Raw genomic sequence first — 6,027 nt, 5'->3', positions numbered from 1 at the left:
GGAGACCAGTACGGAAGAAGATACGTCCCGTAAAATTAAGAGACTTTGTTGAATTGTAATTTTTTTAATTAAATGTACAGAATTTACAAACACGTTATTGTGAATTGTTTATTGGTTTAGTGTAACTGGCTATTGTTATGGACGAACAATACTAAGGAAGGGGCAGTGTTACGACAGCGGAGGTCACGTGACTCTAGTAACACGTCATGCACTTCTCGAACGTTCACGTCCCTTCCTGACTTCTCGAGAGTTTACTAGATTCGGTAGTCTTGTATATAAGATGGTCACAACGTGACGGAACAAGGTGTAATTGAACTGAGTATTGTTGAGTCGAGCACGTGAGACATTCATTGTGAATTATAGCGTTTGTTACAGCGCGACTGTTGAAATTAAGTGTTTTGCAAAGTTGTATTCAGAAAGAATAAACCAGTTTTATTTAAGAAAGGACTTCTATCGGTAAAGTTTCTTCGGAAAGAATTTTACGGAAAATTAATTAACGAACGGAGACGTAACAATATTCAATTTTGACACCAGAACAATCGTGAAAAACACAGAAAAATCGCGAACTATCTATATCACTGCTTGGGACGTGCAAAAAGGTCTCTTTATATCAAATCCCGTGTAAGTAAGTCGGCAAACAAATAAACAGTTCACGAGCATCCCAAACTGTACTTTCCTCGATTAAAAATTGAGCAAAAGACAAAAATTCCAAAACTATCTATATCTCTGTTTGAGACCTTCAAAGAGTATTTTTGTACTAAATTCCACGTACAGTGCTTGAAATGTGACTAATTGACAAAATCTACTAAAATTATGAGTTTATTTAACCTTTTGACTCCCGTAAAATGACCAAAAGTGGGCATACCCCACAATTTTGTACAAATATATATGAGAACTGTAAAAAAGTATCTTTGTACCAAATTCCATGTAAATTGGCCGAAATACGGCGGAGTAATTGGCAAAAATCTATAAAATTATGCTTTTTGTGGCATATTGGCCCCCTATAATTACAAAAAATGGGCAAGTCCACCATTTTTGTTTGTCAATGTGTGGGACCTGTAAAAATGTATCTCTGTACCAAATTCTATTTAAATTGGTCAAAATATGGCCGAGTAATTGACCAAAACCCACAAAATTATGCTTTTTTGCAAAGTGTGTCCCCCTTAAAAAGACTCAAAATGAGTAAATCCTACTTTTTGAAACTCAATGTGTTGGGGGCGAGTAAATTTATATTTTCAGCAATTTTCATCTTGATTGCTCTTAATATTACCATATAGGAACCCACAATATATATATTTCTGAGCTGTTTGATTTTTGACCCTATAAAATCCTCAAAAGGCCTAACTCAGAAAAAAAAATGAAAAGTTATCCATGTATATTGGACCAAGCTGTAACCTTACCAAGTTTCAAGTTAATCCATCAAGAAATGATCGATTAAAAAAGTGTTTGGGGAAAAAAAGAACGAAGAAGAACAAGAAACAATAGAAAAATAGTATGTCTTTCTGTAGAGACTAAACAATCTTTAAAATCATATTGTGGTATTTCTTCGATTACACAACACAAGCTCATACAAGTGCCAAATGGTTAATAACAATCACATAACAACACAATGAGCAATGTACAACGCTACAATACAAGCAATACAGCGAACAATAGAGCAAGTGATCGTGTATTTTGTGTTTAAAAGAAAAGGTGTAGGACCAATAACATTCACAATAGAGATTTTAACCTTATGTGCATGGTTGGAAGCCGAGGTATGCATGCCCCGACCTTTCATAGAATGCCATTCAACCTGGAATTATGAATTTTCACGTTACTCTAGATAGCTGATTTCGCAACAGTTCATGTTAGAATAGAGAAAATATTAGATACAGAAAAAAATAACCTTTAAATATACATGTATGAGTTTGTAGAGGTTATGCAAGTGCAATTTGTAAAGTGTATGATGGAAAAAGTATATTTATTATTCACATAAACACTACCTTGCACTCCGACTTGTCAGAATGTGATTCAAATTGACTTCGTTATGTCACAGGCATATCTTTAGTACAAAAACTTCATTAACACACCTGATTTTTGGTGTACAACAGACTTGTACCGTTTACTAAAATCTTGCCACATTTCATTATTATATGCTTCGTCAATTTGGAATTATACACAGCATTATTTGACCCCGTGCATGTTCAGTTGATGGAAAACTCTCTTATTAGTCCATGGGCTACCACTTATAAATAGATTATATAAAAAAAGATGAAAAAACAAACAAACCCGAAGTTAAGTTATATAAACTCAACATAAGTCAAAGTATACTAAAAATGTGAAATTCAAGTGACTCTTGGATTTCACTAAACACACAAAGTTATGCTTGCTACTTAGAGAAAGCTAAACTTAATAACTCAATTGAGTGCCTCATTGCGTCTAAAAGGGAACTATGAAAAACAGCATAAGTTAAAATTTTACTTTTTTATCTAAAGCGGTTGAAAACAGAGGGGAAACTTTAGTTTCAAAAGTGGGGAAATATTTCGTAAAACTGGGGTATAAAGAAGGGTATTCTGTAAAAAAATCCATATATATATATATGTATAAAGCACAAACATTTGTGTCTGCCTGTTTGTCTATTATCTAACTACTCCGAGGTCGCTGGGCCACCCTCAACCAAACTTTGTGAGATTATAGTTTGGAAAAAAGGGGTATGTCAATGGGAGAGTTACAACCCCCAATGTCCCCACTATTGATTTTATTGAGCATTTATTATCTTTGACGTAAGTTAACGTTAAATACATTCATAGATGGCTCCACGTTCTTACACCAAAGAATAATCAAACTATTAAATTTTTTACAACACAACATACACAGTGTGGGGGAAGGCACACAAACGTATTATATATTTCAGAGAGTGCGCTAGCACTCCCTATGGAAGGAATGGAATAAAAAATGGCCGCCACACTTGTAATAATACATAAACTCAGATGAAGTTTACACTACAACAATCACTATAACAATGGCCGTTAATTAATTAATAACGTGAAAGTAGTCTGGAAGGTCATTAAGAGTTGGGTGTCAAAAGCGGGTGACAAAATGCACCCTTACCACCACTACTTTTGCCGCTACCTTTTCGTACAAAGTCGCCCTGACCATCGCGCAGTGTATACCATGTTTTGAATACATACATAGTGAGTTCTTAAAGCTCATACAAAACTTTGGTGAGGCAATAATGAAACTATAATAATATGTTATGTTATAAATAAATTTTGTGAAAGTTAGTGTTTGGTGTTATTTATCACAACATTCACCCCCACATATTTTTAAGTTAATAACCCGTGTACCTAAGCTTGTTAAGATATGAAGGACTAAAATCGTAAAAGTATAAAGGTTTTAGTTTAGGAAGTTATTGTAGAAAACATAATGTTCAATTTGTTATACAAAGAAAGCATTTTCATGCATGTTACTACTATGGATATAAGTAAAAAATCTTACTATTCTTTCTTGAACTTTGGAAAGTCTTACACCTGGAATTATTTATACGCAATCTCAACAAAGTGGAATAAATACGTAAAGCACAATAATAGGATAAGTCAAAATGTATATGCAACAAGAAACTCAGACAAGCTAACAACTTAAGGAATTGTTGATTTTTTTTAGTATTTAGACTAAACAGTTAACAAGCTATTACACTCACAGATGTTGTAAATCTTCATGATGCTAATGTAAGAGTTGGTAAAGTAACAGCAGATGGTTGTTTTCGATTTCGGTGAGTTAGGAACTTGTTTAGTTAGCTGTAGTGTGAAAGAACGGGAAGTACATTAATATCCCCAAAAAAACACAATATTTATTTGATTTTGTTTTTCGTTTCTATACAAAAAAAAAGTTGAAGTTTAGGTGACAATATGTTCTTTGAATTTTTTTAGCTGCATGTATAACTATTCTCGTTTAATAAATTACTAGATATAATTAAGTATATTTTTCCCTTTCTTAAATCATAGGGAAATTCAAAGTGGAAACTTTGGTTTTATAAGTTACAGGATATCAAAGCAGAAGTGTATAAATAAATGGTTACCTTATATATATCAAAACATTTTTGTTGGGGCACCAAAATAGTGGGAAGTGAACTAAGAGTTAGCCATTCTAGAAATTAAATGTATATTTTTGGTGTTCAGAAGTTACCAACAATGTCAAAAGCAGTAAAGAGGAAAAAAAAAGCAGTGAAGGGTAAGTGTTGATTGGATTGTTTTTGATAAGATAAAATTGTAATTACAGCCATAAATATCAGACCATTACCTTTCTTTTTAAAAGTATTAAACATACTAGATAATTATAGTTAGGGCATGATAAAACTTTCTTTCTATATCAGCTCTTATTTTATAATGTGTTCACATCTTTCGTGAATAAAACATTGTTTAACCCATATAGCAATATCTTAATTCTAAACAGAAGAAGTGTCTCGCTAGAACTGTATCCATTTTATTATTGTTAATTATATTATTATTACTATTATTTCATTCAGGTTTACACACCTATATGTAAATTAAGAATCTCTACGTCTGAGGTGATTTAAAAATACATATTAAGGGGTTTACTGTGGTACCTGAGTTTGGTATTTTTTGCTGTCATGTTTATTATAGAAGAAGGTGCAGTAGTAGGTAGGTGTGAGCAGCAATGCCACGGAGAAAGAGACAGAGAATGTGCAGGCAGAGAGGCTAGTGGTGAGAAGAGATAATTATCAGCTGCACATCAACATCTGCCAAGCGCAGAGACATTTGAGACAGAAGTCAAAGAGTTAGGATGATAAGGGAGAGATGACCTTGGAAATACTACCCCACATCAGCCAAACCCAAGGTTCATTACAACCAAAGTTTACAAACAGGAATCTCTATTTTGAAGAGAAATGGTTCAAAGATTTTTCTTGATTCCACTACAGTCTTTGTTAGAAAAGGGTGTTATGCTTTTATTGCACAAAATTTCAGAGGCAAAAAAAAGTCACCACTCGCTAAAAATGCAGACCCTGCATTTGTATCTTCAGAATTTAAAAATTGGAATAGAAATCACTAGGGAGGTTTACAAAACTGCTGATTGTCAATCATATAAGATAGCAGCGAAAGCTAACCTAACCTAACCTAACCTAATCTAACCTAACCTAACCCAGCTCTCTAGCGTTTTGGCGTCATAGCAACAGAAGGCAAACTCTTGCCTGTTAAAAACTGTATGCACATTGTAGTGCAGTTTGTAGCCCAGCAAGGGTTAGCTCTTAGATGTCAAAGATAACAAATGCTCAATAACGTAAATAGTGGGGTGGATGTGATTATAAACCTCCCATTAACACGCCCTTTTTTCCAAACTATCATCCCACAAAGTTGGTTGAGGTTGGCCCAGTGACCTAGGAGTAGTAAGAAAACGGGCAAACGAACAGACATACAGATTTTTGTGTTTTATATATGTATAGATAGATGCATTAATTGTATTTGCTTCCTGACTGTAAACAAGCTTTAACCACACTGAATTCGTGAGAGGAAAGTCATAACCAAACAAGAATAAAAACCCAAACTAGGCTAGATGGCACTGTTGTCTTAAAAAATAAACAAAAATAAGTATACAAACATTTCTTTAAAAAAATATAATTTGGATCCTATAGTGAGTTTAATAATCAGTTAAAATGTTATCCTTTATTCAGTGTTTTGCACTAACAGTAGATGGCCACAGTGGTTGTTCTGTGATGTCATCTCTGGTCGCAATTGTCATTTGGATGACAGGCATTGTCAGTGGATATATCTTTCCACAACTCTTCCACAGCTTGGTTGACCCTAAGAAGGATCCGAGATCAGGAAAGGTCTTATATGGTTTTAGTAGATAGTGTACCTACCAGACATTGATATTAGTGTTTAATAATGGTGCACCCTCCTTTTGGTCAGAAATTAAAATAGATATGTAGGCCATAAAAATGATTGCAATTGTGTTTTTACAACCATGACTTGCTCGAAAATCCTTTTAGAGGCAGGGCTGATAAAACTACACTTTAGTTTGAGAAGTATT

This window comes from Limulus polyphemus, unplaced genomic scaffold (assembly GCF_000517525.1).
Source record: "Limulus polyphemus unplaced genomic scaffold, Limulus_polyphemus-2.1.2 Scaffold136, whole genome shotgun sequence".
Classification (NCBI taxonomy): Eukaryota; Metazoa; Arthropoda; class Merostomata; order Xiphosura; family Limulidae; genus Limulus; species Limulus polyphemus.
This window is presented reverse-complemented; position numbering follows the sequence as displayed.